A 15,308-nucleotide genomic window follows, 5' to 3' on the forward strand; every position below is an offset into this window, starting at 1 on the left:
AAAAAACATCCCCCGGACCTACTGCAATATTTTCTTCCATTCAAATTTGGTTTCAATTTTACTGCGCAATGTTATCTTATACTACTAGTGATACATAGAACCATGAAACAATGTGTTTATAAAAACGGAACGGTAAAACTTTTAATAACTGTTGTTATTATTATGTATTTAAGTGTTAACAGATGAGTGAAATGATAATTATTAAAGATGAACAGTGAATTCAACAACGTAATTTTCAATCACACAGCCAACTCAAGATTATTAAAACCAAGATTTTAAATGCTATTTTTAACAATTTTCTGACCTCGAGCCTACGACAAGTCAAACAAGACGATAAGTCGGGTGATCTGCTTCAGAGAAAAAAAATACCGACTAATCGTCGGAAAAATACGGTACCTTTGATGAAACGGGCCATGTAAATTGCTGTCCGTTCCATCATCAGCTGCTACCAAGGACAACTTCATTTCTTCTCCTGTCGCGGACTGAAAAACAACAAGTGGAACTCTTCAGTGTTGCCTCGTGACTTTGAATTAAGCATGACAGAAGAAGACATGTGCTTGTTAAAAGACTGTGTAAATCTGACTTTAAGACTTAATAATCTTGATAGAATTAAATATCACACTTGTACACAAAAATCTGAATCTGTTAATAGGGCATATTTAAAATCAAATCCAAAATGTATTACAAGTAGTAGAAATTTTGAAAGTAGAATACATAAAGTTGTGCACTCACTCAATCAGGGTCATGGAAATTCAACATTGGAACTTTGTGAATCTGTAGGGGCACCTGTTGTAAAAGGAAGTAGAGTGGTCCATCATCTAAAACAACAGCAAAATAGGCAAAATTACTTTAAAATGAAACAAAAACTATTAAAATATAAATTCCAAAGAAAATTTCATAGATCTAAAAGATATCAGCTCTATGATAAAAAGTCTAAAGACACTTATAGTAAGTCACTAACAGATCCAAAGTTAAACAGGAAGTAGCTAAGTGGGGAGGGGGGGGGGGTTATCATAGGTGGGTGGGTGGGGGGGGTGTAGTTAGCATGTTTGAAATGTTTGTTATATTATACCTATCATATGAATTTTGTATTACATTTAATGATTGCTCTGTTTAAATAATGTGCACTTAATGTATGGTAATGTGTGAATGATGAGAGTGTGTAAAATGTGAAATGTCCTTTTATAGGGTTCTCAGTTCATGTAAATATGTTATATTTTTCATTGTTTATCTGATTAAAATGATTGCAAACAATTATCTTGATTTTCTTACCTGTCTGATGTACACAACAACGAGGACTGAGACTGTTGATTGAAATACGGGTATACAGGTGTCAAATTTCACCGTTGGTGACAAGACAGCATCCCGCATTGTTTATCCGCCATTGTTGATCTTTAACAAGGGAGACAACTCCTGAAATTCGAAAAAATGCAATTCAAATAAAAGTTCATGTTTCTCTTTAGGTCTCACACAAGGAATTAATTTCACTATATGTTACAATATAGCTTTAATTCAGTTACGGTAATTAATTAACTATACTCTCAGCATATAATTCATGAACGAGAAATTTTAGTTAAATGCTTCAAGAAAAATTTTAGATCAGAAAAATAACGCCTTATGCGGTTTCTAAGAGAGATAATTGAGAGTAAACATAACTACCCCTAAATACACGTGGGTTCCACATGTTGACAAACAGGCTCAGCACCATCCAGGAAGTTGCATCATGCCCATCTAAAAAAATAATTCCATTGAAATTAGTGTGACAATTCCAATAATTCTCCTCGCCACTGAGTCCAAAATCAATACTATAGGCCTAAAATAAGGTGCCAAAAAAGGAAGAAAGAAAAGAAATTGTCTCCATATATATGGAACTACAATTGACTAAGTTCAGTTTGATTGGCTATTTCCATGCGTAAGACCTCTAACACGATTATAAATAAGGTTTATCATGAACATTGTTTATCCTTTCCAATGGTGTATCACTCCTAATGTATCGTGCACGTATACTGTTCTATCGTGCATTAATCCTATCTGATCATGCGTGAATCCTATTCTATTGTTTATCTTGTAAAAAATAACTTTGTTGGTATTGAACAGCTAGATTATAACCAGCCTGGAGAAAACAGTTGATATATGTTTATTTTCTTCATTCAGAATCGGGTATTATTTTTCATATAAAACATTAAAAAATCAGTTTTCCATTTTCATTATGTCATAAACTTTTTTTTTCTTTTATTGTTTTGTTATCTTCTACCTTTCTTGTCAGGGCTAGTTGACATAATAATTATTCTGTAACATCATGTCTAAGAACTCTCACATGTCACTTGAAGTTACACTCTACTTGAATTAAATGCTTGTTTTGATAGATGTTAAGGTGGAAGGCTACATCGTCACAACATGTCTGACTTCCGTTCGAAACGCCATTGTGTTCCGGATTGATAACATTATGTCGTGGTACAAAATAGCTATACACCGTTTAATTGAACTCTTCTAACTAAGGAGATAAGATAGGAAATCACCAAAACGCTTAGAAAATATGTCAATTTTCTTCCTGTTTAAAGCTTTTAACTAACATTGATTATCAGCTGTTTTGTACGGAAAACGTGGAATCTAAATTATATACAGTTTCCCTGCTCTGCTGCTATATTGGCAATACATTTTTGTCATGTCATCTGCAACAGACGATCATACATATGTGACGGATTATCGATATAGGTAAGCAGATGTCAAATTTTCATTTAAACTATATATGTATGATGAATATAAAACGAAAGTACCGTAGTACGATCTCTTGAATTGATTCTAACTTTCCAAATTAAAACATAGGTAATCACAGATTACAAAGCTCACCGAGACGAGGCATCAACTTGATGAGGCATCACCTTTAAAACCACCTTTATCATATGATATGAAAATCATAGTTAATGATCTTGGATATTCATGGATACTGTTTTGACACAATATCGTATATCATATGTAAAAAATTGTATGATAATCCTATGTTCATTTCATACATTATTATAAGATACAATGTTTATCAATACAATAATATAAAATATGATATTGCATCCAATGATACTTACAATATATATCATTTAATACAATATAATACTGTAATAAATATTGATGCAATATGATTTTGTAACATATAATATGACATTGTATCGTGTTATACATTATTGTATTTAATCACATAATACAATATCATAATATCTAATATAAATACAATATAGCATTATTTGATACTATATCATATCACATAATACATCACAATATTGTAACATATGATATTATATTGTATAATATAGTATAATTTTGTATTGTATGATATTGTATCATATTTGATACACAATATTGTATCATATGATACAATATAATTTGATAAAACATTGTTTCATATCATATGATACAATATCATCTGATACAGTACGATATTATATAATACAATATCATTTTATACAATATCATATCATATGATACAATATCATATTATACAATATCATATTATATGATATCTTATAATATCATATAATACAATTTCATGTATTATATAACAATATATTATATAAACCAATATCATATTATACAATATTTTATCATACGATATGCTATAATTATAATATACAATATCGTATCATATGATACAATATCATATATTGCAATATAATATGAAACAATATCATTCGATAAAATAATATATTATACAATATCATATTCTACAATATTGTATAATAATATACAATACTATACATAACAATATCATAATACAATATCATATAATAATGTACAAAAAAATTGATACAATATCATATCATATCATATAACTTTTTACAATATAATGTATGATATTACATTGTATCATATAAAACAATAGTGTATCATATCATAGAATACTATATCATAGGAATCATGTTAAATCATTTAACAACAAACACATCTATCAAGCAGGTTTGAGTGAGGTAGGAGAATTTTTAGCATCCTTGATAATGGAGATCAGGCTCTGCATCTGAAGCTACCTCTGCAATTCATTTATATTATAGTTAAATCAATTATGCAAGCTATTATCTATAAAACATGTAACCTGTTCCAAAAAACTAAACCTCATCCAGCATCCGAAACCTATGGCTCAGATTCAGCATTCAAGCCTGTCAGATGCATCAGTATCATGAGATGCATCATCCCTGCAAGTTTGGTGATGTAAGGACCAGTAATAACTAAGATATAATCATCAGAGGGCACCTGCTCTAAAAACTTTAACCAGCTCTTAAAACCTTAACCTCATCCAGCATCCGAAACCTATGGCTCAGATTCAGCATTCATGCCTGTCAGGTGCATCAGTATCGTAAGACGCACCATCCTTGCAAGTTTGGTGAAGTTAGGACCAGAAATAACTAAGATATATTTTTTAGCATCCTTGATAATGGAGATCAGGATCTGCATCTGAAGCTACCTCTGCCATTCATTTATATTATAGTTAGATCATATATGCAAGTTTGAAATAGTGCTATTACCTACATATATTAAACATGTGACCTGTTCCAAAAAAACTAAACCTCATCCAGCATCCGAAACCTATGGCTCAGATTCAGCATTCAAGCCTGTCAGGTGCATCAGTATCATAAGACACACCATCCATGTAAGTTTGGTAAAGTTAGGACCAGTAATAACTAAGATATGATCATCAGAGGGCACCTGCTCTAAAAACTTTAACCAGCTCTTAAAACCTTAACCTCATCCAGCATCCGAAACCTATGGCTCAGATTCAGCATTCAAGCCTGTCAGGTGCATCAGTATCATAAGACGCACCATCTATGCAAGTTTGGTGAAGTTGGGACCAGTAGTAACTTAGAAATGGCTATCAAAGGGCACCTGCAACAAAAACTTTAACCTGCTCGAAAAACCTAACTTCATCTAGCATCCGAAACCTTCGGCTCAGATTCAGCATTCAAGCCTGTCAGGTGCAAAAGTATCATAAGACACACCATCCATGCAAGTTTGGTGAAGTAAGGACCAGTAGTAAGTAAGATATAATCATCAGAGGGCACCTGCTCCAAAAACTTTAACCAGCTCTAAAAACCTTAACCTCATCCAGCATCCGAAACCTATGGCTCAGATTCAGCATTCAAGCCTGTCAGGTGCATCAGTATCATAAGACACACCATCTATGCAAGTTTGGTGAAGTTTGGACCAGTAGTAACTTAGAAATGGCTATCAAAGGGCACCTGCAACAAAAACTTTAACCTGCTCCAAACACCTTAACCTCCTCCAGCATCTGAAATTCATGGCCCAGATTCAGCATCCAAGTCTCTCAAGTCCATTAGTAGGTCCAGATGCATCATTCATGCAAGTTTGGTGAAGATAGGACAAGTAATAAGTTAGATACAGGACCTGCAACAAAAACTTTAACCAGGTCCGGACGCCGACGCCGACGCCGAGGGTATAGCATAAGCTCCCCCCGACTTCGTCTCGGTGAGCTAAAAAAACATTTGCAGTAAAAGACTTTCATTGAAACTTTGACATTAAACTAATGTATTTTGATTAACATAAATACAGCTAGGTAGCAATAGCAGTGGAAGCCCGGATTTGCAAGCCAAATGAGGGAAAGACAGAAGTCTGAAAAGGAGCATGTTTTTCATTTCCACACATGCATGTGTATCACTATGGACATCTAATGTATGTATTAATATACGTATGGTTGTTGTTTATAATTGCTATTGTATATAAAAAAGTAAAAGGCAATTTATAATATAATTAACTACTTATATTTTGTTTTAAAGAGTTAAATATATATAATGCATTCATCAAAAGTATAATTTTTCAGCTTCAAACATTATCAGAAGCACTACCAATCTTATATCTACATATTTAGCATAGACTTGTTCCTTTTTTTAATTTTTCTTCGTGATTTTTCTTAATTAAAAAATTGATCCCAAGATATTTGAGACCATGTAAAATAAAGAAAGACAACTCTTAAACAGGATCTTTCATACCAAGATTTTTGCAATAATTAAGTATTTCCTTTAATTTTTCAATTTCATTCAATTTCTTTTCTTCATCCCATTGACCGACGAATATTGATTATATTTTCAGGCTTTTGTGGGATTTTGTCCAGCAGTTTGCCTTAAAAGAATTTTTTTATATTTTAGTTTCATATTTATGTGGATTCCAATAAAAATCATACAAACTTTATTCATGATTTTTTTGTTTTTCATTTCTAAACTTAATAACATTTCACTTTCATAAGAATTTTAAAACAGAAATGTTTAAAATTTTGATAAATAAGGGGTTATCTGGAACCAGACTGATATTTTAAAAATTCTCTAGAAAATAGTGTACTGTATTTTGAGGTCTATTATTGTTGAATACTGTGCCTAGTATTGGTAACAATTGCATGCAACAAAAATCTCCTACACTTATTTGGTGTAGAGATCCACCTTAATGACCATTAAAGGAAAGCATAAGTGTGACTAAGATTTAATCAATTAAAAAGTCTTAAATCGCTGATCCCCACATTATATACGCTTTGCAAAAATAAAAAAAATACCCCGTCCAGTCCAGTGCTCATATAAACTAATTTGTTTGTCCGTGCCAAAAAAAAAACACCTCTCCACTATACCTAAATTTCATAGATTTCAAGATAGCCTTTGACAGTATTCACAGAAACACACTTTGAAAATAGTAAGAGCTTATGAAGTGCCAGAGAAATTTGTATCCTTCATCAAGTACATACACATTTTGTATGTGCAGTCATTTTAACTAACAAGGAGACTGGTTCTCAGTCAAGTCAGGAGTCAGATATAGATGGATTATCTCTGCCATTTTGTTTCTGATTGCCATCAACTGGGTATTGTAGAAAACAAGAGATGAGGCATTACTTGGTTTATAGTGTCAATTTTAGAGGACCTCGATTTTGCCGATGAAATTGCACTACTGTCATCTCAACAAGACCATATGCAAGAGAAATCATAATTATTTAGCCATTAATATGCCATTCAAATTGGCCTTGAACTGAATACCAAGAAAACTAAAAAAAAGGGTTCTGAATCAATACTTTGAATCTGAAAAAAACATAGGTAATCACAAATTACAGATAATTTATTGTATCATATACAATATATGATATTATATATAATGCAATATTGTATAATTAATATGATACAATAATAACAATTATATCATGTATTGCAATATCATATGAAATAATATCATGTACAGTAATAAAATAATAAATAAACCAATATCATACAATATTGTATCATAATATACAATACTATACATAACAATATCATGATACAATATCATATCATCAAAAAATTGATACAATATCATATCGTATCATATAACTTTTCACAATATAACATTTCATATTATATTGTTAGTATCATATTAAACAATTAGTGTATCATATCATAAATAACCATATCATAGGAATCATGTTATATCATTTAACCAAACACATCTATCAAGTTAGTTTGAGTAAGGTTGGAGATTTTTTTAGCATCCTTGATAATTGAGATCAGGGGCTGCATCTGAAGCAACCTCTGCAATTCAATTACTGTAATGTCTCGTGTATAACACGCACTCGTGTATAATACGCACCCCCAAAGTTGACCAAAAATTGGTAAAAAAACAGCAGGTTTTATGTATAACACGCACCCAAAAAATGACAAAAATCAGCGACCACCATTCTCTCCAAAATTATCGATGTTAAATGATAATATTAAAATCCAAGCGTAAATTCTGTTATTTTGTGATCGGAACATAGCAAATACAATGAAAATCGACGGCCGCCATTTTCCCAAGAACTATCGATGTTTAATGATAATTTTATAACCCAAGAGCAATTTTTGTAATTTTCCCACAGAACTATCGATGTTTAATAATAATTTTATAACACAAGCGCAATTTTTGCCCAAGCGATATAAGTGTCAGTGTCTCATCTTAAAAAAACACAAGCCGTTTTTATCGTAATGAAACCCAAGCGCAATCACTGCAATTTCGTGATCGGAACTTAGCCCAAGCGATATTAGTGTCAGTGTCTCATCTAAAAAAACACAAGCCGCTTTTTATCATAATTAAATGGGCGGAGTTACAAAATATGTATTGTTTTTCGTTCTTACAATTTTACATAAATATGGGGGGTATGATTTACATCGGTATCAAACATCATCTGAGAATTTAATGATGGGTAAAGAAAGAGTTTCCTACACGACGGAGGAGAAGTTGAAGATCATCAAGTATGCTGAGACGAAAGGCAACTGAGCTGCGGGTAGATAATTCAATGTCAACGAGGCGAACATCAGACAGGGGCGGCTGAAGAAAGACCGGCTTCAACAACTCCCAAAGAAGAAGATGGCAGAGAGAGGCAGAGAGAGGCAGAGAGACCTTCCACCCACAGATGGAAGAACAGCTCAACGCCTGGATCCAGGACATGCGGCAGCAGGGGGTTGGCGTATCCATGGGAGAAGTAAAGATCAAGGCAAAGATCATCGCCAAACAGATGAAGATTGCGAACTTCAAGGCCTCCCAGGGATGGTGTTACAGATTTTTCCAGCGACACAAACTGTCAATGAGAAGAAGAACGCACATAGCCCAGCGCCTGCCTGAAGAGTACGAGGAAAAAGTCACAGATTTCCAGCGGTTCATTATACAGCAAAGAAAAAGGAACGACTACACCCCTGATCAGATCGGGAATGCTGATCAAACGCCACTAACCTTCGACATTCCCTACACCACTACAGTCGCCACCAAAGGAGACTGAGAACTATCAACATTAAGTCAACGGGAAATGAAAAAAACAGATTCACAGTCATGCTTGCGTGTACAGCCGATGGAGGGAAGCTGCCGCCATACGTCATCTTCAAGAGGAAAACTCTGCCTAAAGAGAAATTTCCTGACGGAGTGATAGTTAAAGTACACGAAAAAGGATGGATGGATGAAGACCTGACGCACGACTGGATCAAGACTGTATGGGGGAAGAGGACAAGACCCAGCGAGCCAAGCCTACTTGTACTGGACGCCTTCAGATGTCACAAGACAGAGAAGACAAAGAAATTACTAAAGAAGACGACACCAGCGATCATCCCCGGAGGAATGACCGAGGAATGACCAGCATACTGCAACCACTAGATGTGAGCATCAACAAGCCCATGAAGAACAGTCTACGGAGAAAATGGAACGAGTGGATGCTGAATGGGGACCATAGCTACACCAAAGGGGGACTACGCAGGAAGCCAGATCTCCCTACCATATGCCAGTGGATTCTAGATGCGTGGTTGGAGCTTCCTAAGAAGTAGTGTGGGATCTCCAACGCCATGGACGGGATTGAGGACGACCTGCTTTGGGATGACAAGAGTGACAATGAGAAAGAAGAAGACGAGGATGAAGACGACGATCCTATCTACGCAGACAGCGATTTCCCATGGACAGAGGAAGAATACGAACATGTATTTGACAGCGACTGTGAGAAAGAAGAATTCTACGGATTCACAGAAGAAGACGTGGCGATGGGTCAACAATGAAATAAACGAAATAATTGTTGAAAGCGTATTAACCGTACATGTACATCAAAGCTAGAGCTGAGTGTTTACGAGTTACATAATGTTTGAGTGTGTCGTGTATTATATGTATACAATCAAGATATTCCTTGTCTTACCTGTTCTTATTGTGCTATTGTTATTACTAAATAAACAATGATCAAGTATAACGGTGTTCTATGTGAAGCGGAGCATATAATGAGTCCTATCAGTGACACTGTCTATTTAATTACCGTAAAACGTTTTAAGTTGAATTCATTATTCAATAACTAAACTTAAAAGAAATCGAACATAAAATGGGAAACAAAATTTTATTTTAAAACTTCTTTTACCTTACTTACCAAAGTTCATGTAATATCACTATACTACAATATATCGTCGGGCACGAGACACAAAATATGCTACCGAAAATTGTTGTGTAACTATTGATCACGCATTAGGTGCTTTGTCAAAATGGTGATCTTGAACATAACACAGGAGCACAATAAACAACAAAGTTTGCTAAATTTATTTGTTAATGTATGTTTTTTTAAAGGATTTGTAAATTAGATGTTTTAATCGACCCGATCGTTAATAAGATGTTTTAATCGACCCGATCGTTTTGTAAACGGTAGATCACAGTACATGACATGATATGGGTTGTCTTAGTGTAGCTGGGGATAGCTGAATATGTCCTAAAAAAAACGGGGTAGAAATTAGGTCCTATGTATAACACGCACCCCCCACTTTTGTGTAAATTTGGGGTGAAAAAAAGTGTGTGTTATACACGAGACATTATGGTAGATTATAGTGAAATCAACTATTCAAGCTATTATTTATAAAATGTGACCTGTTCCAAAAAACTAAACCTCATCCAGCATCCGTAACTTATGGCTCAGATTCAGCATTCAAGCCTGTCAGGTGCATCAGTATCATAAGACGCATCACCCATGCAAGTTTAGTGAAGTTAGGACCTGTAATAACTAAGATTTATCTTTTAGCATCCTTGATAATGGAGATCAAGCTCTGCGTCTGAAGCTTCCTCTGCGATTTATTCATATTACAGTTTAATCGACTATGCAAGTTTGAAATAGTACTATTATCTATGTAACATGTGACCTGTTAAAAAAAACTTAACCTCATCCAGCATCCGAAACCTAGTCTGCCTCAGACTCAGCTTCAAGCCTGTCAGATGCATCAGTATCATAAAACGCACCATCCATGGAAGTCTGGTGAAGTTAGGACACGTAATAACTAAGATATCATCATCAGAGGGCACCTGTTTCAAAAACTTTAACCAGCTCTTAAAACCTTAACCTCCTCCAGCATCCAAAACCTATGGCTCAGATTCAGTATTCAAGCCGTTCAGGTGCATCAGTATAATAAGACGCACCATCCACACAAGTTTGATGAAGTTTGGACCAGGAGTACCTAAGATATAATCATTAGAGGACACCTGCTCAAAAAATATTAACCAGCTCCAAAAACCTTAACCTCCTCCAGCATCCAAAACCTTATGCCTCAGACTCAGCATTCAAGCCTGTCCGGTGCATCAGTATCATAAGACGCACCATCCATGCAAGTTTGGTGAAGTAAGGACCAAGAGTAACTAAGATATTATCATCAGAGGGCACCTGCAACAAAAACTTTATTCAGCTCTTAAAACCACCTCCAGCATCCAAAACCTATAGCTCAGATTCAGCACTGAAGCCTGTCTGGTGCATCAGTATTATAAGACACACCATCCATGCAAGATTGGTGAAGTACGGACCAGCAGTAACTTGGATATTGCTATCAAAGAGCACCTGCAACAAAAACTTTAACCAACTCCAAACACCTTAACCTCCTTCAGCATCTGAAATTTAGGACCCAGATTCAGCATCCAAGTCTTTCAAGTCCATAAGTAGGTCCACATAGCCACATATCATTCTTGGCCAAGTAGTAGTTACCCCATATAATATTGTTGGTTATGTTAGCGTAGCTCCCGAGTGTCGTTATGACCACGCCCAGCGGGTATCTGCACATAATCAACAATATTACATGGGTTAAGTTACTTGTACCATATAGTTTACGATTATTCATTATATCTTATTACCGTAATCCGGTGAATATAATACGCAGTAGTGTACAATACGCACCCCCCACTTTGAGCCTGAAAATGGTGAAAAAAGCTTGTTGGGATGTATAATACGCATAAAAAAAAAATGACCAAACGGTAATCCTGAGTATCAACAAAGCAGTTACACTTTGTATGCACGCTCAACTTCATCGCGGGAATACACTACCGGAAATAAGAAAACAATATTTTCTTAGATACGGATTTATTGTAACTAATACATCGCAGTAATATCTTTAATTCATAATCAATGTTTTAAAAAGACCTAGTATTAAATATTCTAACGTAAATAAAATCAACTACTTTTAACAAGCGTTATATAATTGTTTAGTCATTACAATCCATGTGAAGTGAAAAACGGACGATGTTCAGGTATGGAGATAACGGACCTAATTAAATTCTTAAATGATTCCGATGATGATCAAAGTGATCAATTATAGGTCTGGAACATAATAAAATATGTGCACAAATAGTTGTGTTGTGTATAGTACACTTATAGCCTAAGGGGGATGTCTGAGATACTCAAGGTGTCAAGCGTTAGCGGTGGGGAAGCACAACTGTTTCAATGGCTTCAATTAACGGAATAGGTTATAGAATTATTTATATTCATAATTATTTGCAATAAATCAGTTAGCATTACATGAAAATGGTTAAAAATGAGCCAAATGATGTGTAAGCTGTTTTCAAAGATCGGTTACAAATAGCACGTGGCCATCCAAGTCCGCATTCTATTAATAACATCTGTAATGGCGGCGTACACGGAGATAAAGAATAGGCAGTTCAAATTAATTTTTAAAGGCCATTTTGAAACAGTTTATTTATTAACAGACTTCAAGTATACATTTTCTTTAATTACATGCTATAACAATGATTTCCTAAGGGTTAAATAATAATATATATGTGATAATGAAGGAATGTTACGATGTATAGCGGGGTATCGGTCCTGTCTGTGAACAGCATAGGTAATACGGCAGTATGATACCCCGTGCTTCAGCTAGGGAAAAAATATGTCCAAATCCTATAGGGATGTATAATACGCACCCCTTTCTCACGGTAAAAAATGCTGGGAAAAAAGTGCGTATTATATTCACCGGATTACGGTATATATTCCTGTATAAAAAATGTATCCCCCAATTGTGGCCCCACCCTATTCACGGGGTCCATGATTTGAACAAACTTGAATCTACACTATCTCTGGAATTGCTTCCACACAAAATTGAGCTTTCTTGGCCACATAAATTTTAAAAGAATTTTTTTTCAAGATTTTCTCTATATATTCCTGTGTAAAAAGTTTATCCCCAAATTGTGGCCCCACCCTATCCACGTGGACCATGATTTGAACAAACTTGAATCAACACTATCTGAGGATGCTTCCACTCAAATTTGAGCTTTCTTGCCCTAATAGTTTTTGAGAAGAAGATTTTTAAAGATTTTCACTATATATTACTATGTAAGACTTGATCCCCCCCTTGTGGCCCCACCCTACCCCAGGGGACCATGATTTGAACAAACTTGAATCTACACTACCTGAGGATGCATCCACTTTAATTTGAGCTTTTCTGGCCTAATAGTTTTTTAGAGGAAGATTTTTTTAAAGATTTTCTCTATATATTCCTATGTAAAACTTGATCCCCAATTGTGGCCCCACCCTACCCCCGGGGACCATGATTTGAACAAACTTGAATCTACACTATCTGAGGATACTCCCATTTTAATTTTAGCTTTTATGGCCTGATAGTTTTTGAGAAGAAGATTTTTAAAGATTTTCTCTACCGGGTATATATTCCTATGTAAAACTTGATCCCCCTCTTGTAGCCACTCCCTACCACCGGGGACCATGATGAACAAACTTGAATCTACACTACCTGAGGATGCCTCCACACAAGTTTAAGCTTTTCAGGCCGAATAGTTTTTGAGAAGAGATTTTTGAAAAATACCAACAAATTTTCAATAATTCTCAATTATCTCCTCTTTAAAGAGGGCATGGCCCTTCATTTGAACAAACTTGAATCCCCTTCACCTAGTGGTGCTTTGTGCCAAATTTGGTTGAAATCTGCCCTGTGGTTCTTGAGAAGAAGATGAAAATTTGAAAAGTTTACAACAACGATGACAACGCCGATAACGACGACAACGACAGACAACGGACAAATTGTGATCAGAAAAGCTCACTTGAGCCTTTGGTTCTGAATGAAAATGTAGGAAAACAGAAAAAACAATATTATAAGCCGAAAGAACGGAGTGCGCAAGGTGAACGCTTTGTGAACACACGGTGAGCACTTTGTGAACGGTGAGCATGAAAGGAGCAGAGCAGAGAGCCAACTGAATGCACTGTGAGCGCATAAAAAAAATGGGAAAGTAGAACGTTTCTAGGGACTGTAACATAATTTTTACTTGCTTGCTATGAATTATTTAAGCGTTTAAGACAATGTCAATAAATTCCAGATAGTGAATCCACAGTACACAGTGAATTCACAATACACAATCTCTCTCTCTCTCTCTCTCTCTTTCTCTTTCTCTCTCTCTCTTGCATTAGGAGTAAATGTTACATAAAAATATTCCTTACATGACAAATGGATTTTCTTTTTTTATTTAATTGAGAAGATTATACTCCAGCAGCTAACTGCTATAAAACACCAGGTTTTGAATGAAAATATCAAAGCCTTAATTATTGAAAGAAAGAAAATATCCATGCTGAATAAAGCACGCAGACTATAATAAATCGAAATCCATGATTGATCAGTATCTTTGTTAAAACCAATTACTGTACTTTAGTCACATTCATTCATCAATAATTTATTATAATATCAGATTATCGGTATAATCCTATGCTTTTCCCCCAGTAATGTCTCCCTGTGAAACACTGCAGACACTTAACATTACTTCATGCAGTTTAAGATTGTAGAAAAAAGAGCTTTGAAGACAACGACATATTTGATTGCGCCCATGAGAAAAGGGTGCTAAAATTATGACATTTTTGACAAAACAGAGAAATAATGTCACAAACATGACGTTACGTCATAACGTTGTCTGAAAAACGTAAAATATATAACCTGACATTTTCATCGCATATAGTTTTTATACCTTTTTCTAAATTTAGTTGTCACATTATTTTAAATAATCTCTTATCATACTCTATTTGCACACAAATTTGATTAACTACATGTATTTCTGTTTTTTCTCGATATTAGGTTATTATTTGCTCCAGCTTGGCTATGATTTGGTGAAGTTTTACAGAAATATTTTGCTATTAATTTTATGTCTGCTTCACCCATTTTTTTTATAGCGCATTGATATTTACATATTTGCACCACAAATAAAAAAATAATCTTATTTTTAATGAAATTAAAAAAATAATCTTATTTTTAATGAACGAAATCATTATTCAGACCATATACTGTTGATTCATTATTTTACGCGAGTACTTAATTCCGCGATTCAGCAAGCAGTTTTCCATCAACTTGCAAGAACATAAAATCGCAAAGGCCGAGTTTTTATCATAGTTTAATGTAGGTTACATATTGTCTAAAAATAAAAGCGAGATTTTAAAATTTGCGAGATGCGCTTCTCACGATTTTACGCGGATATTAATTCCTCTCGTTTAAATACATGTAGGAACCTACGCTAATAGTATGTGGATTAAGAAAGCAAAAAAAAAAATGAACCTAACAAATAAATGT

At 34.6% G+C, this 15,308-nt stretch overlaps 2 long non-coding RNA genes across 2 annotated transcripts in view; one reads left to right on the plus strand and one right to left on the minus strand.

Moving 5' to 3' along the window:
• Positions 1-728: 728 nt before the first annotated feature.
• Positions 729-15,308, minus strand: part of LOC136274841 (uncharacterized) — a 45,191-nt gene continuing 30,611 nt past the window's right edge. Inside the window, exons 3-5 of the long non-coding RNA XR_010713266.1 lie at positions 1,660-1,731; positions 1,273-1,413; positions 729-818 (exon numbers count right to left, since the gene is read on the minus strand). This is a non-coding gene — a long non-coding RNA (uncharacterized lncRNA). The remainder of the gene's footprint in view (positions 819-1,272; positions 1,414-1,659; positions 1,732-15,308) is intronic.
• Positions 3,761-6,189, plus strand: LOC136274840 (uncharacterized). The gene is made up of 2 exons (XR_010713265.1): positions 3,761-5,673; positions 6,091-6,189. It is a non-coding gene; the product is annotated as an uncharacterized lncRNA (long non-coding RNA).

The sequence above is a fragment of the Magallana gigas genome, chromosome 4, assembly GCF_963853765.1.
Source record: "Magallana gigas chromosome 4, xbMagGiga1.1, whole genome shotgun sequence".
NCBI classification, from domain to species: domain Eukaryota; kingdom Metazoa; phylum Mollusca; class Bivalvia; order Ostreida; family Ostreidae; genus Magallana; species Magallana gigas.